This window comes from Prinia subflava, chromosome 5 (genome assembly GCF_021018805.1).
Source record: "Prinia subflava isolate CZ2003 ecotype Zambia chromosome 5, Cam_Psub_1.2, whole genome shotgun sequence".
NCBI lineage: Eukaryota > Metazoa > Chordata > Aves > Passeriformes > Cisticolidae > Prinia > Prinia subflava.
The window spans coordinates 53,193,151-53,219,611 of record NC_086251.1 but is presented as its reverse complement, the minus strand read 5'-3'; the positions used below and the strand labels follow the sequence as shown (position 1 = coordinate 53,219,611).

The window sequence follows — 26,461 nt, the reverse complement described above, 5'->3', positions numbered from 1 at the left end:
TTTAAAACCATCTTCATATTTTTTTAAAAAAGTGGCCTAAGCTGAATGTAATAGACACATAAGAGATCGTCTCAGCACAAACTTTTTGTACTCACATACTTTCCTTTATATAGCCCCCTTTTTTTTTCATCTCATCTGCTCAGTTTTGACCAGTAATTTCAATCAAGCCCTCCACTACCACATTCAAGTCTTACTTCGATGCAAAACACAAAAATCACCAACACAGATGCCAGGAGAATATGTTGTGAAAATCTATTTTCATCATACCAGCAGTGCAGTGCTGAATTGCTGAAAGGATTGCACATAAAAATACAGACCAAGGTCATCAAAATAAATGCTCATTCTCACAAAAGATTGTATTACATTTTTGATCTAGAGGAGGAAATATTATGTGCATGACTAGAATTAAAACCAAAGCAAAACAGATTTCCAAGCACGCACTTCATGGCAGTAGTAAGACTGCTGAGGTAAAATGTTCTCTTCTACCCAAATATTCATGCTTTAGGAGAAAGGAATAAAAAAATTTTTAAAATCGCAATTTCCTTAATAAATATTGCAGCAATTTGTCTCCTAACCAGTACCTAGCAAGCTCATGAAGTTTGGATTGAGTACAGCCCAGTTCAGCCATGCACTCAAACAAAAGGCAAAAGAAACCTTTGAGACAAAGTACATCAAACAGTAATTCCAAACAAATCTCCTTCAGAGTTTATCCAATGCTGTCAATTTTCATGTTTGACAAATGTGAGAATTTTCCCAGGATCCAAAAAACCTTATATTGAACACAAAAGGAAGGATTTACCACAGCAGAGCCACAGCAGCAGTAGCAGTGCCACTAAAGAACATGCCTTGTGTGTGAACACAGCTCCAGGTAACACACAAATCAAGCTACAAGCATTAGAAGTTTAGAGGGGAGTGTCCAAACTCACAGTAGCACAATTCCATGAAATGTATCTATTTTCTTAGGATCTAACCTTTCACCTTAAGAACAGGTTACAGGACCCTTTCCCATTTAAATACCTCTTCAGTATCACAGATGCTGCCAGAACGCCATAAAGGTTGAAATCCTTTACAGTTCTTGCCCAGCCTTTGTTCTTACTGTTCTAATCTCTTCACTAATTACCTGCTAACAGGCACTCTATCAGTCTGGGTATTTTATGTTCCTTCTCATGTAACAATTCTCCTTCACAGACAACTGAAGAGACTAATATTAAACACTGAGTTGTTAGCTTAAATAAAAGCTCTTGATTTCTGAAGTCCATGCAACAGCTTTCTTGATCAAATCTGTATATTTCTCTTCTTCCCACACCTCCCCCAAATCTGGAAGACTCTCTGATTGCTTACATTTCCTTTGTTTTATTCGAATTTCATTTGATCCGCAGCTTGAGAAGAAAGAAGAATAGGCTTTCTCAATGCTCTGATAGGGTTCTCTTTACTCCTGCCAATAAAGGGAGCTTTGCTACAGTCTGCCTGGTTTCTTTCTTTGCCCTGAAGAAAGAAAAAGTTTGGGTTACATTATCTTCATTCAAAAACCCTGTAACAGGCTTCTCAGAATCTATCAAGTTACTTCATGAGTTTCATTACACCATCAAACTAATCCTTAATGATGAATTTTTAAAATAACCTAAATGTACGATAAATAACAAAGAACACTACAGAAAATATATCAACATGATTTTTAAACTATTGTTTTCTTCTCCTCCACTATTGCTCACAAAGGACCTTTGACCAAATAGCATTAAAGGAGGACATGCACAGTTGAAATCACAGCTAATATTTCTTGCTTTCATGCACACACAAAAACTTCTCCACCCAGAAACACTGAGGGTCATTACAGACTGTACAAAATCTTCAAAGCACTGCCATTTTCTTGGAAAGTCTGATAAATTCCACTTGAAAATACCAACTCAGTTCTGGGAAATTCCTTAAGTGCTCTGCAGAGTGTGTGTATGACAATATTCCAAGAGGTCATTAGAAGTAAGCAACTTAGTTTGGGGAAGCTTGTTTGATCCTGGAAATTTTACAAGCACAGAGAAAATGAAGAAAACGGTCCCAGAGCCTAATTAATACAAATCTTCATCAATCTCTATCCATGTGCATTCTTAAATATGACAGCAAAGTTCAACCAATGCTACCACAACACCCAGGTCACCACTACACAAGGCCTGGAGTTTCCACTGCCTCCCTCTCATCTTCACACATCAATGCCAACTTTTTGCGAGCACACAGCAGTAACCTCACCTGGCCTGGCACAAGACACAAAAGCACATTTCACAGGGATTTCAGCTGCTCAGTGAACCTTGCACCCACCTAGCCCCGAGTCCCGCAGCGGCCCGGCTGGGCGGCTATTCGGCGGTGCCAGCGCGGCGACGCTCCCGGGCGGCAGCGCGCAGGGCCCGGCTCGGCAGCGCGCTCCCCGCTGCCATCCTGGCACACGGAGCGGCCTCAGCGGTCACACAAATGCTACGGAATGGTCACACAGCCAGCTGCAAAATGTCACACAGTCACACAAATGCTCACCCGACTCTGCACCCGCCGGGCTCTGCTCCCGCTGCCACGGCTGCAGCACAGGGCTTCGTAACACCAGGGCGAGGGAACATCGAGCCGGTCAGGAGGAACGCCACGAACTTCCACAGCTATAAAACTGAGGGGGTTTGTGGCTTTCTGATTTTTTTTTATCTTAGTCACGTGCTACAATTCACCTTTGGTCATCAGGAAGTGGAAAGGAAAGGCTACAGCTGCTAACAAAGTAGCTGCAATGCTACTTTGGACCCTAATCGTAGTAAGTAACATGCCTAGTGAGTGGTGACAGATATTGGTAAGACACACACAGGCCAATGAACGCCCAATCTGGCTCATTCTAGAAACACAGTACCTGGAAAAAAAGCCCAGCACTGAGATTTATAGAAAACTCCAGGAATAAATGCTTACTCAAACAAAAAGGAGATCTGTAACTGTATGCTTTCCCCACCAAAACAGTATAAAAAGTACAAGTCAGCCCATTATACTTACAGATGTCATGAACGTAGTACAAATTTCTGTACTAAACATTTGCATATTAAGTCAGCAAAACCCTGAAATTCTAAAACTCTTAGCTCCCATACTGACTTCAGACACCAATTATAATCAATGAACCTAGGCCACTGCTCCTTCATAGTCTTAGGTATAAACCCAAATTTGGTGCAGGGAGTTTTGCACTTTCAGCCTCTCCTTTCCCTCCCAAGACACCAACCAACCCCTTCCAAACCACAGAGAATTAAGGTGCCTCCAAAGTTTCATTCTTACTAAACAAGTGCACTCCACAGCTGAACAGCAGCATTATGACAGTGCTACGCCCTTAAAAATCTGGCATGAAAAAAAAATCCAAATATATTGGTAAGACATAGAAAGGGTTGGGGATTTAGCTGCTAAGATTAACGTAAAAAGAGGAACATTCTCAGAACAACTGAAAGTAATTGATCTTGAAAATAATTCCGTATTATATTGGAAAACCAAAGTAAAAACTGACTACAAAAAAAATCTTTTAATACTAATGAAGTACACAACTGTTTCTCAACTTGAATACACTAGATAATTCAGAGAAATTATTACAAAGAATTTCAATGAATTACAAGCAATAAAAAAAGCAATCAAAACTTTTACTTTCCAACAAGCACAGTTATTGTTGCATGCTACAACATACAGAAATTGCTTCCATTATCCTTTATATGTTAGTCAACAAAAAGTACCTTACCTTATTCTCCACTGTCTGAGCACAGAGGATTAAAAACAAAGTATTAGGCAGAAACTGCAGGTGTTTTGTATCAAGAAGAAAACCCAAATCACTGCATCAATAAGCTTAGCGGCGGTCCAGCATGCCATGCACACTCTAGGGACATTTTAATGAAAACTTATCCTCCACATGCCTTTTTTTTTTTTTTTTTTTTTTGCAAGCTTCCAGACTTCTGAACTGGAAACCCAAAGGCAGCTGTTCATTACCTTCTCCAAAATGCAGATCTCAGCAACACCACACTGCAAGAGGAGACACCACAGCTTGATTTTCCCTCCTAGTAATTCCCTCCTTGCCAACTACTGCACTGCAGTCTTTCTGAGGGCTGTGCAAAATGCAACCGGGGGAGGGCTGAAAGAGCCCGCCAAAGAAACACAGCGACAGCAAAGTTCTTCCAAATCATCTCATGACTTTCTAGTTGTGGGCTGAAAGGCATAAACTGCAGACTTTGGTGGGATCTCTTAGCATTTTCTCTGCTGCTCCTCCTCTCATGCTCCTGCCTACTTTTTATTTCATTTTTCACAGGATAATTTGAGGATGGTACTTCGTGGCAAGTACGAGACTCAAGGGAATGAGGGGAAAATAATAAGCCATTTTGTTATCATAAAGCTACCTTTAATTCTCATAACCATAGTACTTTAAGGGATTAAAACCAAAATGTCTTTTAAGGTTTAGGGTGTTTTGGTGTTTTCTCGGTTCAGGGAAGGAGGAGATACTGGTGGATTTTTTTCGCTTTTGTTGCTTAAATTGGGGAATTTAGTCAATTAACTACTTAGCACTTGGATGCTTTCCCTATACAATTAAAACTGCCGTGATTACACAACAGTAGTATTTGTGAGACAAGTGCCCAGCAGGGGCATTTGTAATTATTCCCCAAGTGTTCCACAACAGCAGCAAAAGAATACATCCAAATTTTAAGAAGCTTTCACAGAAGCGGTGGGGCTGGAAGGGGCATCTGGAGAGCATCCAGGCCAGCCCCTGTGCCCAGGCAGGGTCAGGCAGAGCTGCCCAGCACAGGGTTTTGAGGATTTGCAGAGTGCCTCCACCATCACCCTTGGGCAGCTTGTTGCAGTGTTTGAGCACACCCCCAGTCAAATGCTTTTCTTGTATTCAGACAGAATTTTATTTTTCTTCTTAATTTATGCCCACTGCCTCTCTGGACACCAGAAGTCTAATCTATGATTTGAGTTACCTCCAGCCTCTCCACTCTCCACAGCTGCATTGAAGAGCAAAGGGAGCCCTCAGTGTGTCAGCCAGTTGTTGGCTCATCTGAAACAACAGGCTCAGCACTGTTTTCCACCCTCCTTCCTCCTGCATCCCACAGAGCCAGGCTCAAGGCCAGATCTTCCAGCTCACGGCAGCTGCCTGCCATCAGCAACCTATTCTTCCTGGAGAGCCAGGTCCTCCCTGGGGAGCATCCTGCCCAGTCTCCTCTGGTCCAGCCTCACGGGAGCATCAGGCAGGGCTGAGCTCAGGCTGGCAATGACACGGAAAGCTCAGGCAGCTCCCCAGGCCTCTGTGCAGTCCCCAGGAGAGGGGCAGCAGGCAGCAATCAGAGCGTGTCACATGGGGATGAGCAGCAAGGAAATGGGAGAGCTCAGAGGTAGATGCGTCCTTCGGGGGTATGGCTCAAAGCAGTGCAAAGGCTGGCTGATTTTAGGGGCATGTTTCAAGGTTTTCTTTTCCCTTAAAAGGCCAATATAATGGGCAAGATATCTCAGATACAATGAACACAACTACTACTCACTCCTCCACCAAGAAGATTAATTTCTCAAAGCTGTGCACAAGTCCTTTGCTAATTCTTTGCAGGGGCTCCTGAGTTTCATGCACTGAAACAGCAATTTTACAGTTTTTCTTCTAACATGGCTTAGCTAACACTGGTATTCCTGTAGTGGACAATATATACTCACTTTAGACTCCCAAAGTTTTAGTTTGTTTTATTTAAAATTTTTAACCTACTGAAAATAATTTACCACTAAAGGTCGTCTTCAAATCCCTTCCTTGGTTTGCAGACCACACGACATTCAACATTTTAAAAACACGATCACAAATTTGAAAAGGGGAAAGAGGGGCCTGTTGGCTTTGAAACAAAGAACAAAATCAGAGAAGCTATCAGAGACTTTCTGTGTGACTTAAAGCACTACTGGATATTTCTATTCTCCTTTGTTGAGGAACAAATCCCCTTTCTCTGATCTTACCTGAGCACCTACCAAGTTCCCATCGCTTCATATGTATTACCTTGTATAATAGGGCTCCAGTCTTAAGCTAGGAACAGTCAAAAGTGAAAAAATAACTAGAAATAAGGAACACAAAAACAATTATATCTTGGTAAAGTTGGGGACAAGAAGGACCAAAAATACCCCTTTCCCCTAAAAATCAAACATAAATGGTAAAATAAGATATTTCATTATTTTTTTGGTTTCTGCAGTTAGTCTAAGACTAGCACTTTAACACTTCTTAACCTGTTTTGCTTCAGAACAGTGAAAATTACTTTAAGACAGCCATGTGTAGCCTAGTTGCTTTCTGGCAGGCATTCACATACCAGCACAGAGGCATACAACATTTCTTAGGAAAACACCACCAAACCTCTAGCACCAACTTAGAAGACGGTGCCAAGGGAAAAAAAAGAATCTTACAGAGAGATAGCAAGTCTGCTTCATAAATTGTTCATAGTCCTGTGTGGGAGAGTAGAAGAGAAAAAGGCCAAAAGAGTGTCCAATTATTGCAGCAGACTACTTCCTTTTCCTGCACCCTTCAGATGCTACTTCTAGATCACAACCTAAAAAGGACTTATTATACTGTTAATTGAACCTACAAAAAGAACTTATTGTGACAAGAACATGAACTTCTGTATATAAACACCCTCATTAATTCACATAATTTATTACCAGCAAGAAGTTCTTAGTCACAGTGCTTAACATACGGTCTAGTAATAGTGCAGCAAAAAGCCTAATTTTTATCCCTTTCCACAGAGAATTCTGAAAGAGCCTCTCTACCTTCCAGCTTTATAAAGCTGTACCTGTTCCAAGGGAAAAGCCACGGAGTAGTCCCAGAGCATCACCTGCTGCTCCTCTCCAAAGACACAGCCCCCATCACTCACCTGAAGGACTGACGAATTTCCTACGTTCGTGTCAAGAAGTTGAAAGGAGCACGTTTCACTTCTTTTATCCATTCCTAATTTAAAGCTTAAACTGAAGGCAAACAGGACTAACTTTTTTTTAGAAGTATTAATTTATTTTTAAACTCCAGAAAAAGTAGAGTGGAACAAGGAAGGAAAGCACAACCCCAAACATATTTAAGGTACTGTTCTAAAGGATTCAATTAGGCTGTGGCTGACTGAGGAAGCTGGTTACCACCTAAGAGTTCTAATCATATTTTTAATCTATTTGAAATCAAACATCTGATGGGAAGATTTTTTTTGTGGAATAGAGATAATTGCTTACCTTCCTTGCAAATATAACTGATGCAACAAAAAAAAACAAGCCTCCATATACTATCATGCAACTTAAGTCCATCAGGCAGAATGCAGAACTTGCCAAACAATCTGTTCTGATTGTGTGCAAGACACACAATGAGACAGAACAATGCTACAAGAGGGCTTACTTATGGAAATGAGAATGGAACTTGTTTCAACTTTTGAGGTACCACCTTCATTCATAACTAAACCAAGCCCAGGCACTGAAGACAATTTGTTAAATTAATATCATCAACTTAAAAATGTGAAAACACAAAGGAGAACAAGGTACTTTACAGTGTCATGCAACGATACTAATACTTTAAAAAAACCAAAAAAACAACCAAAAAATCCCACCAAAAAAACCCCCCAACTCACACAACCGTCATGAGGTTTCTCAATGTACGTATTAAAAACATACACAGCAGGAGAAACGTTCCTACCTACCTGTTTACATGAAAAAAATTCACAACACAAACCCCAGTGACACACAAGACTGCAGTCTGTGCTTCCGACAGATTAATATATTGTTTCCCACTGCTGAGAGCTGGTCTTGATTCAGTTAAAGCCTAAGCACTTGGGCTTGCCTGCTGGGAAACAAACAAGTCAAGTCGGTTTCAAGCATCTCCTATTAATATATAGAAACAATTCTCACAAGCCTGAAGGCAAAAAAAGCAAAACAGTAGGTAAACGCTGCACTAAACCGTAACAAACTACAGCAAATCAAAAAGCTGCACTGAAAGTTACTAGTTCACTAGAAAATTCATTGCAAAAGTCTGTTTACTTCATGAAGAAAGTCACCACTACCATCACTGAGTCAGTATCTACAAGAATGTTTTACATAATGGGAAAATTTTTATTGGCCAGAGGTTCACAGTGTTCTCAAATTTCCAGAAACTGCAGATGTAAAGATACTTCTGTTAACCTAAACCAAAACCAAGAAAAGAAACTATCTGAGATGCACGCTCCATTTCACAACACAGCTCTAATTTTACTGGGTACTCTTCTCCAACCTTCCCAGCAAAGGAAGGACTTACACTCTGATCTTAAAAGGATGGAAATGTGAACACTGGAAACAGAGGTAGCTTCTAGGCTACTACCAAATGGTATTAAAACATATTAGCCAGCATAAAATTTGGGTTAGCACATTGCTGCCATTTCTGAGCTGGGACACTAAGAACTAAAGTAGTTTAAGGAACCAGTTTTATTCTTGCAGAAAATTAGTGAGCCAGTCAGAACATATTTACAAGAAAGCATGATACCATCTTAGCCCTTCCATTTTCACTTTACTTTTGAAAGCTAGTAAGAGAGCCAAGAATCATTAGTCAGTAATGAACTGAAAGGATTTCCTTCCTTCTTTTAACAAGGAGAATATGCTGCAACACCACTACAGTATAAAATTCAGTTTACTCAAAGTAAAATAGCTTGAATGAAGGAATCCTTCCACAGTTTTCAGAGGGCTGATAACAGTTTAAGGATTATATTTAACAAGCAAAGAGTAAATTCAAAATATCACACAGGTTATTATTCCTAAAACTTACCAGTTTAAAAATGCAAACTATATTTTAGTTGCTGCTTTTAAAATATTTGGAATGATACGTTAGGCATTTTCACCACACAACTTTTTGAAAGTTAGAAATTAAATAAATATTTTTAATTAATGTAATGGATCATACATGCACAAGTATCAGGATTAGAGTTCTAAAAGAGATTTTAAATTACGAAGCTGCTCATAAACTAAAGCATAAGTGTTAAATTTCAAAAGCACAGAGACCACATTTGTTTTAGTACTGAAGTAGTATAATTCTATTACCATGACAGTGCAAAACAACTTTCCCAGCAGGTCACAAAGCATTCAGGGTGACACACAATTAGAAGCTCAAATTCAGAGAGTTAAGTTCATATTCAGCCAACCCTTATTGCTGGCACTCCATAATGCAATATACGAACAACTGTTTCTATAGCTCTTACTTTTTATCTGCTTTTGGTGATGCAAATCCTTTCTAAAGCATTCTCTCCTACATCCTCATCCCCTCACAGTACATCACGACATCCCATCTCACTTTTCTTCTCACAGACAATTTACCTATTTGCCAGCAAAAGCCACATTGATGGTAACACAAGAATGAATGAATGAGAAAGGTTTCCTGACTCAAGTACCTACATGCTTCTTTTTAAACTGAAACCTAGTGATGGGGGCTGCCTCCACTGCACAACAGACCCAACCTGTAATTATGGAGAAAGATAGAAAAGCACATGCAGAACAGAAACCAAAAAGCATGTTTTTATCTTTTATCTGCTGATGCACTCATCCATCTGAAGGCCTAAATTCTATGCCTGGAACATACACATCAAGAGCAGCAATGCAGCTGCACTGCTCAAGTAAAAAGCAACATTTCCATGTCGCAATTACCAAAGCATTCTCTTGGGTCCTCAGCACAGCTCCCAAGGTGTCCATCAGTTCACATGGAAAGCAATCAGCAGCACAGCTCTGTTTCCTGGGATACTGAACATTTCTCCTCACCTGCAACCAGACTCTTCTGGTCAGTCTTGACAGTGCTGTACCTCCATGGACTTCACCATCTTTACCCACACACAGATGTAAATTCTCACCCTCCATGCACTGGCAGGCAGCACTCCTGATCAGCCTTACTGAAAATTTGCAGTTAGAAAGAGAATGGCTTTGTGGTCTGCCTTAGGTCTTCCACTCAAATCTCAAGAGCAAGCACAGCTCTTCCTACAGTGTTAAACATCTGGAAATCATGCTGGAGCAAGCTTAATCTGCTACTTTGCAAGATGGGCCTACAGAGCTCGGAACCCTTGGAGATACTCTTATAAGCTAAGGTAACACCATAAAACCCATTGCATCGATTCAGATAGGAACATAACGGCAGAGAAGCTTCAGTAATTCTTTTCTATTGCTGTATCTCCACATGGCACAGGGAAGAAATTCAGTACAGTAATCTGAAACACGAAACTCACAGTGCAAATTAGGAAAAAACCTCCAAACAGAACAAAATAACCACACAAGAAATAAAACAGTATTAAAAAACCTAGACCAGAGATAAAGGATGAATTAGAAAAATAAATCCTTCCAGCAGCAACAAACAGCTGTGTTCCAGCCTATAGTCCAGCCCCTGATCTAGGCCTCTGGTGAATGAGAAAAAAGGAGAAGATGAAAGCAGGCAGAACACCACTCCACACCTGAAAGACTCCCATTTCTGTAATGGAGACTTGTGACCATTCTTCTGTAAGACCACCTATTTCTGTAATGGAGACTCGTGTCTTTGTGAAGTGCTCTGCCCACAAAGTCCCCTGTATGACACACTGGCTTTCCAGATTCACACCTCCAGTCCAACTATCCACAGGTCTGAGTACACACAAGAGACAAGCCTGAAGCCTTCTGTGTTTAGACAGCCACAAGAAACAATTACATCTGGGCAAACTGCAGGCAGTGGTTACTGATTTAACATGTGCAACACTCCAACATCTGTTTCCCCCATGCATTTCTCCCTCACTTGGTATCGGCAGTAAATCAGTTTTACTATTTAACATAATGCTGAAAATTCATCAGCCTGATTTCAATTCTCACACTGCCTGCTCTCCCTAAGTTAGGTTGGATTGCCTAACTAGTCCTGCCACAGTCATAGCAAAGCTGTGATACTGTCAAATAGGACAGATTGACCACAGTGGGTACAGAAAGAATGACCCCCAAGTCCCCACATATCCAAGCAAGTGAAAACAGATTAATATCCTACATCCTCTTAGAACAGTGCAAGCTGAACTCTTCTGTATTTACAGCCATTATATACTAGCCTCTTTACTCTCGCAGTGAACATCTGGATATGTGGGGTAGCTGTAGGGAAACACCACCTCAAAAGTCACTTGTATCCAAACATTAAAGCTTTCTTAAAAACATTTCTATTTACAGGAAAATGAGTAGAGACCAGAAGAACAGAGAACATCAGTTTAAGGAATGTATCATATGGGCTTGGGGAGTTCTAACAGGGAATAAGGCCATACAGAAATGTTATTAAAACACTCATTAAATGCTCTTGTTTCTATTTTACTTAATGTATGTAATACTTGGCAATAGGCTCTGATGCTTGAGTGCCGGTAACTGACTACAACATTAAGATATTGGTACATCTTTATTTGGCCTTCCCACCTCTTCCTTGGAATTTACTATGCTTACAGTAGTGGGGGAAAAAAAAGAAAAAAAAAAAAAAGAAAAGAAAAAAACCCCACAAACCCAAACCTAAAATCATGACTTGGTTTTTACAGTTCACTTCACAACATCATATAACATAAAACTCACGTTCAGCAGTGATTTAAACACCAGGTTTAAAGGTACAAAGTGAGTTGCAAAACTCTGCAGTCTGGGCCTCCTCTGAATGATGGAGATCCACAAATTCATTTTGGTGTCAGTAACAGCATCAAGCCTGACACATTGCATCTAGTCTTAACATCAGGCTCTAGTATTTCATTTAATAACTGAGGACAGCCATCTGTATTTATTATCAAGAGCCTTCCTGTACATCAAATTCTTGCACAGGCGCGTGGGACATGTACTCCTTTCTCAAAAGATACCTGGGCAAATAAAATCCTTCATTTATGCAAAATCTCGTGTTTGATCATTAATTTACTACTTTTTTCTGTTTTTTTTTTAACAAAAATACATCATCCCACTCATTTTTGGTGGGAGTACCACAACCCTGCTCTTATCACTCCCTAGACCTCCCTTACCTTCTTCACCTAAAAATAAGCAAGACACAACCTCAATACACTACAATATGTTGTCACTTCTTCCCTGTCCTGACAACATCCTCTCTGATCAACATTCCTGTGGGATATGCTGCTGGATGCCATTCTGGCTGTGGGGGCAGGAGTTATTCCTCAATCTGGAGTCTAAGCACAGCAAAATGCAGTGACAAATCCTGTTAATTGCCAAATCTTAGCCTGTAAACAGAGTTAGTCTCCTGACCACTTGCAAGTCAAGGTACGAGGGAAGAAGCAAGGCTAGATTTTAGTATTTTTATGTATCTACTAAGCCAGTAGTAGGCTAGGTTTTGGTATTTTTAAGCCAGTGCAGAATACTATTAGCCTTCTCTCCATACACTATCCCGGACAATGTCAGAATCAAGGCTTTCTATTCAAGGTGACCAGGCAGAACTCTCTCCCTTCCTGATTCATTTCCACCTTCAGCTTTGGCCTCACTCACCAAGCCAATCACACAACTAAGGAATGACAAGTTCACATTTGATACAACATCATATGGCTGGACAACATCATAGCTGCTATCTTTTAATTGTCCCTTTAAGTGTTATTATTAGCCAGCTCTAAGTTATTATTAGCAAACTTATAAAACACTAATGGCGAAATTCTCTCACACAATAACTTGCCCATTTTTCCAGTTGTCACACTGAGTTATTCCAAAATAAATGATTAAGACCAAGAAGAATCATACCCCTGCCTACTACCTGAACCTGTTGTATTTTAAGGAACTAACAGCATCTGACAATCACACATTCTAATCCTGGCCAACCTTAGAAAGCCAACAAAGATTTTTGCAAACTTCTCTATTTCTCTTTTTGAAAACAGAAAATTGCATATGACACTCACTGGCTCTCTCACATCACTTCAACAGCTGTTAAACTCAGGTCGAGTCTGTTAAGCTAGGCTTCCAGCTGCTAGATCTGAAATTATTTAAACTTTCTACTTCTAAGAAGTGATTTTTTTGCTATGCCACGTCTTCTTCAAAAGAAAGAAAAAAGGATTAGTCTCTTAGTTTCTTATGAAAAAATGCATCTCTTGCATTTCTTGCTCAGTGCTTTTTAATGCTACTGAACTTTTTTGCTATTTGGTTACAGTTACCGTGATGCTGTAAATCACACTAAAAATACTTTTACCTGAAACGAAAAGAGAACCCAATCTGATTAACTTGATTGCTCTTGGCCAACACCATTTCTAAAAATGAACTTTGGGGGTTTTTTTCCTACTTACAGCCCTGTGGTGTGGGAGAATTCAAAGACCTCAGCAACCTCATTCTCCATCTTTGAAGCAATTCTATCAGCAAGGACTACTTAATAAATTCACTTTTAATTTAGTTCATATCTCAGCTCTAACAACTGCAGAGAGTCAAGGGTTTAATCACAGGTGTTTAGTACAACTCCAGGTGCCAAGCCCTGTGTAGAACAGGCAGATAACGAGTTTAGCCATATGGAAGATCTCATACTTTTTGAGCATCAACTTCACACCACAGGGGACGACATTTAAGCATTTAAGATGGGACTCAGTGCCTCTCTGTGTAGGCACCATCTTTGTTTTCTTGGATTTTTCTAAAGTCAGTAGTCAGTCATGGCTTAAGCAAAGAAATACCATCATGATGTGCTTAAGTTAAAACACAGCTCTTTAAAATGGAAGGCTGGTAGACAGAGTAATAGAGATCATAGGAGCTCAAAAGAGTCACAAGAGCGTTTCTGCTGTAATAGTCTAATTAATTTTCGGATTTTTAAACCATGTATTTCTTGAGACTGCAGCTCTTTCATGCTATAGTATCCCCACATGCATGGCAGCAGGGTATGAACATAACAGAGTCAACACTTGAACAGATGAGAGCTACAACAGAGGCAGCTGCTAAAATCTAAATCACCCACACAAAAAGCATATGATTGATTCCTTCCATACCTCCTTCCCATGATGACAGCCTGTCTTTTTAGTATTTTATCAAATCACTTCAAACTGAAAAAACTCCATACCTTAGAAAGTATTCCTGCCTCTGAAAAGTTGGGTTGTTTTTTTTTTTTTAATAAAGAGAAGACCTTAAAAAGAAAAATACAAACATGGAAATAGTTCTAGGCAGAAGCCTGCTTCCATTAGGTATATTTATATTTCAATCCCAGCAGCACCACCTAATGGAGAGCTCACCAATTTTTCCCCTTCTTTAACATGACAAATATTTGAGTTTGGAGGTGGTAACAACTGCTACTTTAGCACATGGCCTAATTACTACCCTATGAATTAGCTACAAGAGAAGCCAAACCATTTCTCCATAGACAATCACGGTCCTTTTCTCTGCACACGCTCACATTACATTTGTACAAAAAAATTTTTAAGCGCACAAGACATTTGTTTAACCAGGAGATAAGATTTAGGAAGATTTTAGTTAGAAATGTACAAAAAAAACCCCCAACAGCAATAACTGTGCAGCAATGCCAGCTACCTTAGACATGTTTCAACTAGCCCTCAGAAAGGAAAACAGAGATGTCACCTTCTCTGAAGCGTACAGAACATTGACAAACCCCAACCTAAGATGAAGTTACACACTCCCAGACATCTTCAGGCTGCAATTCTGCTACAAAACACCCTATGGCAGATGTGCAGCAATTTATTGTAAGCATCAATAAAGTGTGCAGCATGATGCCTTTTGAAAATGTCCATCATTTTATCTCCTGCCAACAGTCATGACAGAATTTATGTATAACTGGATCCATGAGAAGTTGTTTTTTGCTCACTTTGTCCTCTGTGTTCGTTATATAAATCACAACACTGTAACTAAGGGTTCAACTACTTTGAACTTTTCCAATTAACTCAGCATATGGACACTTGTTCTGGAATAACTCCCTTTTTATGTATGGCTCAGAGGACTTTCAAAGTCTGTCTGCCCAAGCTCCTCTCAAAACAGTCAACTAATATACTGAGTTCATAGTGAAAAAAAAAACCAACAAAAACACCACCAAAATCTTAGTCATTAATTCTGCAAAATTACAGCATCGTAGTTTGGCTATACTAGAAGCTTTATTTACACAAACAGGATAATTCCAAGCTTACTCCTCATTTGAAAGAGTCTCCTCTGCAAAAATATACAGAATGCAGTGGGTAGATATTTATTTGCTTGTCCTAAGTCTGTCTTTAAAATCCAAACAAAAGCACACACAAACCCAACCAAACAAAAAACCCCAACACAACAACAAAAAAACCTCAAACATCAACCAAACTACACAAACTACCAAAAGAGTAAATCCCCCAAAATTCCTTCAAAATCTTACTGGCTAAAATACTGAAAGTTGCATGTCTAAATAATCCTTTTCAAAATGAAAGTGCAGTTCTCAGGAATTTGCAAGAAGGGAAGAGGAATAGGGGAAATTTCTGGCGCCAGCTAGTGAAAAATATCTGATGAAATTCAATACTCAATAAACCTGTTTTATCTTCCTAGAGCTGCAAGAGAATTCTTCTGTTCATGCTCAAAACCACACAGCTACAAAAACCACCTGCCAAACAGCATGAGCAACACAACAGCAATATCCACTAGCTGAACTGCAGCACAGGATTCATTGGCATTTCCATCACATATTGACACCGTGGGTGAGTAGTGAGATGTATTTGCTAATCTGAACTACAGCATGCTCAGGTTCTGTAGATAGAAAAATGATTCAACTCTTGACAGAGAACAGGATACTACTGACTTCAAGGGATACCACATGTCCTTAATTTCAAATGAAGTTAGCACAAATCCTTTGCGTCCCACTCCCCACCAAAATACTAAATTTAAGAATGCAGTGAAAATACTACTGCATCAAAGAGTTCCAAATCTGCTAGAGATGCACACATGCAACTCAGCAGTCTTCATTTTTTTAGATATCCAACCTCCTGCTACATAAAATGCCAAATGGTAGCATTTTGAGAACATGGCATTTTACAACCACAAGCACTTTTACCTTCATCTACTGAATACACAACTGGCATCCTAATCAAGTTCAACCACAACAGTCGTAATGATAAAAACATTCCCAAGCACAACATCCTTGAGAGGATGCTGAACAAAAAAGAGGACAGTGCAAAGGATAGAATAAGAGCAAATGTAGAATCATAGACATATATACTTCAGAAAACAGTAGGGTACACTGCAGTGTGTCTTTGGTGACCTGGAAGAGCATGTTAATTCACTTGGAGTGGGAGATGGGGCAGAGGGGGAATCACAGAAGCAGGTCAAAGAAAAGTGGATTTTGCAGATAGAAATTGCTTGCCAGAGTGTGAAAGTAAGTACAATCCTGGAAACAGGTATATCAAGAGAAAAAAAGAATTATGTCTATGGAAGTAAAGGGGAGAATGCAGTTACTTTGCTCAAGTGCAAGGACGAAATCACCTTGGAATAAAAGTCATCCATTAACAACTCTAAAATTGCAAGAAATCTGATTGAAGGCAGGTCAAAATAAGTCACTTCTAAGAATCAGAAGAACCAGCTGGAGAAATTAAGAGCATTTATACTGCTTGGACAAACAAGATGGAAGAGAAGCACAGCACGGACAAAAGCAATCCACTGGTAACTGAAGAGCATAAAATGCAGAAAGAGGAGTCACTTGGGATGGTTTAAAGGAGATTAAAACAAGAACAAGTTACATGAAAATTATGAAGTTATACTTCCTGTGCAAAAATCAAGACTTACATCTGCGAGTCATTAATTTACAAGCCTCAACATACAAAGCAACCCACTCTCACAAGGTTCCTCTCTGTGTAAAGACACAGAGTGGGCACAGTCAATCTGGTACAGCACACAAGATCTTCATTATAAAAACCTCTAATAATTGTTCTAATTATCTCCTTCTCATATGTACAGAGATGAGCTTACAAAACAAAATCCATTCACACTGCTAAAATTTGGTTTATGAGCTGGGCTTTGCTGTTACAAAGCAGCACAAGCACCATCCAAGAGCTGGCTCCATAAAATAAGTAAAAAATGTTACTTTTCTAGAACTTTCAAAGAGGAAAGCCAGGAACATGTACAAGCACGGGAACAGATACCACTGAAAAAATTCTGTCCTGTACACTCAGCTTCACAGAGCACTGCACGTTTGCTGTGGGCATCAATGGAAGAGTGAAGCAAGGGCTGGTTCCTGTCCCATGGTGCTGATTGTGCAGGATGGCAGAGCTTTGCAGAGGAGGCAGCACTGGATGCCTCCACACAGCACTTGTAATTCACTCCCTTTATCAACAGATGACGCTTGCATTGCCCTGCTGGGTCTCAGCACCTCATCATTTTTGTGTCTTCAGATCATAGGAAAGTACCGCTATTCCCATGTTATTACAGACCAGGAAAATGGTCTGCATATGGAGCAAGAAACTAGACACAAAATAAGCCACTAGCTGCATCAAAGTCATTTCCAGAACTCCCAGTCAGCCACCACCTAAACCTGCAGAACACCCAAGTACCTCTTTTCCTTCCCAGCATATATTCCGCACTTAAGAAAACATCCTGACAAGGCTGATAACCTCAGGAAGAACATCAAGTTCAAATGCATGAGAAAATAAACAAAACAACATTGCATGAAGCATCAGCAGACTCCAAGTCTTTACTCATCCTGGTAGTCCTAAATAAAGTCCTAACCACTTGACTGAGACATCATGCTTCCTCTCACTCTGCTTCTTAGGCACACTGAGTTTTGATTTTTCCTGGCACAGCAAAAAGTTTCGAGAGAAGGAAGTCACACTACTCTTAACTGGCCTGTGGCTCGGTGATGAGAATACTCCCCAGGGAAGTAGGGAACTTGGACTGGAATCCCCCTTCTGCCCCTGGGACTCGCACATGATGTCACATCACTCAGCACTGCAGCATCAAAGCCCCTCACTGGTTTGGCCCTATCTGAAAACCCCTACAGCACACACATCTACAGGAATGAGAAAAAACCAAAGCCCAGCCTCGAGTTTTACACTGGTATCTGCAGTGGGCCATCTTCTCTTGATAGATGTCAAAGCTTGCAGGAACAAAGCAGCAGCCAGGAAGGCACTTATCTTACACTAGCATCTGCAACACACTTTTCAAGACAGATGAAATCCAAATTACTTGTTTTCCTAGACACCTAAGAAAGCTGTAAAAACTCATGGTGTTTTGTGCTTGTCTTCAGTGCACATATCTTACTTTAGCTACAAAAACATGTTTTTCACGTTAATGCAGAAACCAAAACATGAGACAAAAATCCAGTATTACTCCAAATGTTAAATTTTTCTAATTATGAGCTACCATACAGTCATCACTAAAACATGTAAAATGGAAGATTGATTACTTCTTTCACAAATATCTTTGTGAAACATTTACTGTTTGTGCATGACAAGATTTTTCAGAGCATTTAAATTATTACAGAATTAGTAGCAACTTTTATCATGGCAGATAATCTACAGAATGTTTCCTCTACACATCAAAGAAAACTATTTTACAAGTCAACATGTTATGAAACAATATAAAATAATACCAGAACTATAAAATATTCCAATTTAAGGTGTTCCTGCCATGCCCAATGAGGTTCTAATGCCTGCAATGGGCAAAAATTCAAATCTTGATGTCCAAGTACACTACACCCCAAGTTTCAGTACAAGGAGTGAGCAGGTGATGGAATCCATCACACACATAAAATATTGAGCTACTGCACACACAAACATGTTGAGACTTTGTTTCCCAGGCTGCCTTGACTAGATGAACAGCAGAACTTGAAATTCTACTAAAATCACATTTTATACACACAGCGTAAAGCAGCGGGAAGAACAACAGCATGGAAATCAAAGGCTTAACATTTTTGGGGGGGTGGAGAGGATTAGTGACCTACAGTTGTTGTATATAATTTTAGAGACACTTGCCCTGTTAACCTAGTTACAAAGCCAACAGTCAGTAGCAATTGAAGTCACAGTGGCAATGATATTTTTCAGGACTCCAGAAGAGAAGATCTACATGAAGAAAACAAACACTCCCTCAAAGACTATGTAAATATTCTCCCTCTCACATACACACAGAGAATTCTCAGTACCAAATCACCTTTTGCTTCATTTTCTTGTTAAGTTCTAAGATGTTTCTACTACATTGATAGTAGTGTTCAATAGTAGTGTTCGATACTTTCCTTGCTTCCCTTGCACATCCCAAGAGCTTTTTTGCATTTATTTCCTTTTCTCTTCTTTCCCATTACAAAAAGAGAGAGACAACACACCTTCCTACATTGTGGGCACTGAATGATAGTTCTATCATAGAAGCTCACTCCCTTTTCCTCCCAATTCTCTAGTCCTTTCTCCTGCCATAAGGAGAAAAGACATTAAAAAAAGAAATGTTTTGTGATTTGTCAAAATTAAATATACTGACTTTAAGCTATCCATTTATGAGGGCATGGGCTTCCAGCAGGCAGAGCTGGGAAACCAGTTATATTCTCTCTGCCAGCCCTTTACTAACAATAGTTTCTACAGCACCACTTCATCACCACAGGTTAAAAAGTTTAAGATAGAACCTAGTGCAACTACAGCACTCCCTCTTGTGCTACAATCACACCTTTCTTCCGCTGCACAAAACCACGCAACTCTCCCACCCTTGGCTTCTTTTCCCTATATCTCATTTTGAAATCTCCCATTTCTCCCACCACTTCTGGTTCTCCTGAACCAGAAACGAAAAATTCAAGGAGGTTTCAAATACAAGAAGTCTATTCAGAAAGTATCCACAGCTAAAAAAACAAAGAAACAAACACAAACTTAAGCCTTGGCAATTCTTTAAAGGAACTGTGCACCAGTGTAGATACTTGAAACCAATGTGTAATGAGCAAGCTTCACACATCATAAGATGCAGCAACTTCAACTAAGAAACACTATCATAATAAAAAAACTCTAATGAAATCCAGTAACTACATCATCTAAGATATAAGAGATCAGAAGGTTTTATTTTTACAATATCTATTCATACAAGGCTAGTTTAGGATATTGGAGCAGATTTAAGTCATTCCTATTTTTAAACTGCCTTTTCGCCCGAAGAAGAACTATGATCAGCTGCTTATCAATCAAAAATCAAGGTTTTTTGCTTTTTGTATTTTCAGCACTGCCATATCTACTATAGAACAGCTGGACTTCAGTATCAAAAATTCCTCTTCTCTCCTTAAGTGTTCATTATGGGCAAGAACAATGTAAAGACCTAAAATACAACACGACCCCAAGACCATTTAAAAAACAAACTGTATTAACATAGACTAGTAAGACTTCATAAATCATCTTTGGTCACTGATGCTAACTAGTGCCATCTTACTTTGTTTTCCAAGGTATCAACAGTAAATATACTTACACGATACTCAAATTCTCTGAATCCATGCAAGAGTGGCTTCTCAAAATTGGTATCATCAAACTTAATTGCAGGAGGACTTCAGGAAAGACTAAAGACTGCATCATTTAGCATCACCTTTTGATTAGAATTTATTTGCCTTGATACGGAATGCACTTTATGATTCTATATTCTAGGTCCAGCTGTTATTAGAAGCACATCACCAAGTCGTATTTCAGTAAAACACCTACCATTCTTGTGCTGGAACAACCCAACTTTTATAACCCCCTAGTGCCGCCTGCTTGCAATGCCCAAGCTCATGATACATCAATGTTTCCATTACCAAGCTCTATGACAAGGGGTTTCCCAGTGCAGCCGTAAAAAACTGATTCCGTCCAAATGTTCAAGTATTTCTCACCTTAAATGAATAGCCCTCTCCCTAGTCACCACAAATAGCATTTAGATCTTAATCTATATGTGGTGTGAGCTAATGGCTCATTTAAAAGGACAACATGCAGTATATGCTACGGTCTCTCCAGCTCTAAACAACCATCATTGCAGCCTTTTAATCCAGGCTTCTAGGGAAGTCAATAGCCATTTTAAATATAGATTTTTACTAACTAGTTCAAATTATTTCATTTGTCTAAGATAGACACTGCTAGTACACCTCTGCATTATGCAGTGAAGTCCTTTTCAGTCTCTGAACCCAAGTTCAGATTAGCGCTCAGTAATGCTACGTGCATCCTATGGGACAAATCTGCAAGGAAAAACACACCATTCTACTGAAGGAATAGAAAATGCGTAAATTACAACACACAGTACATAAGGATCAGATCTCAACAAGCCAGAGAAGTCACAGACCCAAAGAGACAGCGTATTTCAAATTGTATCACTGGAACTTCCCACATTTTACTACTACAGAAACAGCAAAAGATGAAAGATGCCCTAATGCGTGGTAAAGGCTCCACGCAGAGGAGCACATACAGTCTGTCACGTCACACACAAGCTCCGATCGGCAGAACATGAGATTATGCCTCTTAACATTAATACAATTTCTCCTGTTTTTCTGCAGGTAATTCAGATCTTAGGCAAAGACACAAAGAAATCAAGACGTAAATGCCTTACCTTCCTATCTTACAAGCCACTGCAGTTCTCAGATTATGAGTCAGTCATAGGTTAATCTGCAGAGGAATGACTCAGTATAAACTTTTAAACATTCATTATTTTTTCTACCCTACAACACGGCGATTCATTCAACGCGCTAAAACGCGGCGTCGCGAATCGGCGCATGAAATGAATGGCGTGAAAACAAAACACTTTTCTCTCCGCTCACGGCAGGCAGACGGGCATAGCGCAGCGCCGGTGCGGGCAGGCGGGCTTTGCGAAAATCCAACTCCTTCCGCGCCGGCTCCGGGCAGCTCCGGCGGCTCCGGGCGCAGCCCCATGGCCGGGGAGCGGCGGGGGCTCCGCCGCAGCGGCAGCCGGGGGGACGCGCAGCCAGGACCGCGCTCCGCGCCAGGCGCGGCGCTGCCGGCAATGCCCCTTTAAAGGCCGTCGGCCCGCCCCCAGCACTGCATATGGAGGGAGCCAGGAGCGAGCGAGCCTTCTGCATTCAAACGACACATCAAACGCCGCAAGCGCCGCCGCGGCTCCCGGCTCCGCTCCGGCCTCGCCTCCCTCCGCTCCCAGCACGGGCACACACAGCGCGGGGAGCGGGGCAGAGAGCGAGAGGAGCAGGGGAGGGAAGGGGGAGGCAGGAAGAAGTAAGCGAAAAGGGGCACCTGCAAAGCCCTGGAGTGCGAATGCGTCCGGGCAGGAGAGTCCGCGCCGCCCCGGCGCAGGCTGATCTATCCCCGGGCACCGGCCGCCGCCGAGGTCCCGGCACGGGCTGCGGGTGCAGCGCGCTCGGCCCCTGCCTGGCAGCAGATGCCCCTGTCAGCGCCGAGCCCCCGCCGGAGCGCCCCCGGCTCCCGCCGCCCCCCGGCCCCGTCCCCCCGCCCGCAGCGCCCGAGCGCGGGCAGGCGAGCGCGGCCGGTGCCGGAGCCCCGCGCGGGAGCCGCCGCCACGGCGGCAGCGGAGCTCCCGCCCTCCCTCCTCCTCCGCCGCCCCGCCGAGCCCGGCCGAACCGAGCCGAGCCCGCGGCCGCCCTACCTGCGAGCGTGTGCGGGGAGCGGGGCGGCGGCGGCAGCTGGAGCCGGGCGAAGGCGACCGCCAGCCCGGCGGAAAGTCCCGACCGCTGTGCGCCGTCTCCCCCCGCCCCGCACTTCCTCTCCCGCCCGCTCGGGCTGGAAATCCCCGGCGAAGCCCGCTGCTCTCCCGGCTCCTCCCAATCACCGAGGGCGGGCCCGGCACAGCCGCTCAGCGCGCAGGCGGCGCCGGGGGCCGGGCTTGCCCTGGCCGCTGGCCCCGGCTGCACCTGATGCTGCTGTCACCCTCCCCTCCCGCGGGCACGGCTCGGGCACAGGGCCCCGCGCCCGGAGAAGGAGGCGCGGGCCGGGCTGCGGGCACAGCGCGGCCCGCTCCGGGCGCGGGGTGGTGCCGGCGGAGCCGTGGGGGCTCGGCCGGAGGGCGGGCTGGTGGGCACTGGCTGCTGCTGGGCACTGGGGGAAGGAAGGGCGCGGGAGATGGCGCCGGGACGCGGGGCTCCGGGAGAGTGGGATCGGCGCGGCGGAGCGCCGCTCGCTTCCCTGCCTGTCCCAAGGGAGGTGCGGCAGCCCCGCTGAAGGAGCGCCTCGAACACAATAGCCTTTATTAAACAATGAGAATGCCACCGGGAAGAATGGGAGGGAGGGAAAACGGCACTTGGGATGGGAGAAGGGTCTGGAAGAGATCAGGAAAGAGCAGCGAGCCAGAGCCGCTCGCTCCCCGGGAGAGGCGCGTCGGGGCGCCCCGGCAGCCGCCGGCCGGAGGTGCCAGCCCCGAGTGCCGGCGGCGGGCGGGGGCTGGGAGTGTTCCCTGCCGGCCCCCCGGGGGGGACAGGCACCCGCGTCCCCTCCGCAGCCGAGCGGGAAAGGGGGCGGCGCTGGCAGCCCACAGAACCTGTCGCTCCCGGCAGCCAGGTGAAATAAATGCCTGCGTCGTGCTCCGCCAGCATCGCGGCGTGTCCCGACCGCGGCATTTGTTCCGCCTCTACCGGCGGTCTCGCTTTTACACGGGCCATCGCTGTCTGTCGTGGGTTGTCGTGGGTTGTCGTGACCCCGCCGCCTCACCGGGCTGCGGGCAGAGAGGGAGGGAGGGGGAGAGGCGGCTCTGGCGCAGGAGCGGCGCGGGCGCTCAGCCGGAGCCGGGAATGCCCAGCCGGAGCTGGGGACGGGGCTTAGCCGGAGCCTCGGTCCAGAGCGGGCTGGAGGAATTGCCCCACAGGGGCCTTCGGAGCCCTGGGTGCAGCCGTGGGGCTGGCAGCCGGGAGAGCCGCAGCTCTAAGGAATGTGCAGAGCTGAACACGGAGAAATGTGTGGTGTTTGGCTAATTTCAGTGGGATGAGGTCACCGTCTTTTTTGGACGTTGTTTATCGAGGGATCACTAGGGAGGAACACTTGGATGCGTGATCCTGAACGGACAAGCTTTGCGTCATAGTTGCCGCTTGCAGCATCTCCACGCGTCCCGAAATCCATCGTGACCCTGCTCGGTCCTCATGTCCCCCGGCTCTCCGTACCGCCCACGCCGCGCTGCCCCGCAAACCCGAACATCCCTAGCTCCGGCACTGTCCTCACCAGCCTCTAAATCACGAAGCTTGGCCGCACTGCTAATTCCCTCCTGTGTGCTGTTTTCCTCCTCATCCCACTTCTCTGCCTGCTCTCTTTCCCCCTCTCTCCCGCCTTTGCTGCTGTCCCCAGTCAAAGGCTGGCTTAGCTGTCAAGACAACTGCGGCTTTTGAAAGGGTGCCGTGAACCTGCCACCAGCAAGACAGTCTCAGACGGATGTCTTACATGTTCCCATCACTTGTTCAGGATTGCTTAGCTCTGGACCAGCAGAAAGGATTGTGCACCAAGCCTGGATTTCTCCAGCAGCAAGGCTGCAAATAAGTTTCTATCAGAGGCAAACCTGCAATTTCCTTCTTTGCCACACTTTTCGCTGCTGTATATGTGTCCTCTTGTTTTGCCCTAAAAAAAAAGAAAAAATGGAGAAAACGTGGTAGGATTCCAGTAGCTCTAGCAGCTGTACTAATATATTCTTCCCCAAAAAGAGAAAACAAATTCTTATATCATTTAAAGGTGTCAGAAAGCTTTCCACATTCAAAAAAAAGGTCTGTTGACAAAGGGATGAAGTGATGATTTAATTATAATATACCTTGCATTTCAATTGCTTTGGTATTTGGGGTGTTTTTTTCCATAGTGTGACTCCAGAATTGTAGAGATTTCTAAGACAATTATTACAGCAAGACATGTCACCAATGTTTAATCTTTAATTGGTTTGGAATTCGGTGTTATAAGCAATGTTTTCTCTGGGGCTTAAAGTGTCGTCTCAAGGCTGCTGTGATATACTGAACACTTCTGCTTGGCAGTAGTATTGAGAATATAGTCGTTGGAGGGGTAGCTACTTAAAACCAGCAGAAATTATAGTAAAGACCATGGAGTAGCTCTATATTTTAATAAATTGTTTGAAGAAATAAAATAATAGTGCATTACATTGAAAAATTACCTGGGAGGAAAGAATAAAAAAGACCAAACACTGATAGAAGAGTGGAAATCTCTTACAAACTTGGACAGGGATACTTATCTCCAAAAACTATTTGGAAGACATAGAAGAGCAAATGGCATGTGATTATGGGAAACTAATTTCTCAGCTACAGACTGGAAGGTACCACTGGGAACTGGTAGGGCTTAAATGTTCTGGAGTGTCGCAGAAACTCGATTTCTCAAGCAAACAGTCCATGAGAGAGGATGCTATTTTAGGACTGGTATTAATAAGCAGCAAGGACCTTGTAGAAGGCCAGAGTGTTGAAACTGATCATGAACTGAGTGATCACAAACTAATCCAGCTGAAGTTAAACTGCAAGAGGGATAAATGCAGATATTTGACTAAGACTTGGGATTTCAGAACAGCAAACTTAGAGAAATGGGGAAAATTCCTGAGGCTGGTGTGATGGATGAACCCCATGATGATTTTTACTTAGAGATATTGGAAGAAGCAGCAAATAACAATTGCCAAAGCAAAGATTTGTTCAAGGTTAAAAAGGCTAGAAGCAATACCTTGTGCCTAAAACAGAACAGTGAAAGAAGGAAGATGGTGATGCTGGTAGCCTTGGGTCTACTGCTCTGACCTTACTATGGGGGTGAGCTCCTCCATGAGAAAATGACTGTGAGCTGCCAGCAGAATGGCTGTGGAAAAGACTCACTTGAGTCTATGATGCACAAAGCTTGGTATTTTTAGTAGAGAGAGGGAAGTATTAATATGGCTTTACACAGTACAGCTGAGGAACCTTGTTTGGAAAATTGCGTCCAGTTCTGGTGACTTACAGTCAGAAAAGATTGACTCAGGTTGCCACAGGTGCTGAAGAGGAATTCTGGAGTGGCAAGGGAGCAGAGGATCTGTACTCTTGAATGGGAGCCACAAGCAAGCACACTTAGCTTCCTCAACTAGCCAAATTAAGCCAAAATAGTGTGATTCACACAGTAAATATCGAGGGAAGAGTACTATTTCAATTAAAGGATCATGTTAGCACAGTGATGCATGGTCATAAATTGGTCATGAGTATACTTAGACTGAAAAGCTTTCTAACCATTCCAAGAGCAAACAAACAGTAGTCCAGGAACAAACACCTACATGATTTTAAATCATGGCATGATGCTTTGTTGTGAACAAAGGAGATCTGAAGATGACTGAGCTGCTGACCTTTGACATTGTACTGTAATCATTCTCGAGTTTCAGACCTACTTCTGGTCCTCTGCCCCATACATTTTGCTCGTGAGGGTTTTTCAGCTCCTCTGAGGCACTGGAAATTAGTCAGAGACAGGATGTAGAAAGGGCTGGTGACATTGTCATCGGGTGGTTTGTGGTGGATCTTGCTCACAGGCATACTGTGATTGCCAGATTTGTGTCAGCACAAAATCTTTTCCCTCAGGTGAGCCTGGCAAAGGTCTGTTTTGTGTTCCTCTTGCCACCTTTTCAGAATCTTCTGGGAGATTTATTTGGTAAATATCTTGTTGCATGGGTACTGGTTACCTTGAAATATAGGCCTTGA

General features: G+C 42.9%; 1 protein-coding gene across 4 annotated transcripts in view; it reads right to left on the bottom strand.

Annotated features, from left to right (window-relative positions):
* Window positions 1-22,590, bottom strand: part of TRAF3 (TNF receptor associated factor 3) — a 70,004-nt gene extending 47,414 nt beyond the window's left edge. Inside the window, exons 1-3 of one of the 4 annotated variants that reach the window (XM_063399413.1) lie at window positions 22,429-22,590; window positions 22,059-22,193; window positions 21,403-21,458 (exon numbers count right to left, since the gene is read on the bottom strand). The gene's annotated coding sequence lies outside the window, so the exon portion shown is untranslated. The remainder of the gene's footprint in view (window positions 1-21,402; window positions 21,459-22,058; window positions 22,194-22,428) is intronic. The other 3 variants (XM_063399414.1, XM_063399415.1, XM_063399416.1) reach the window with 3 other exon arrangements.
* Between the last annotated feature and the right edge of the window lie 3,871 nt (window positions 22,591-26,461).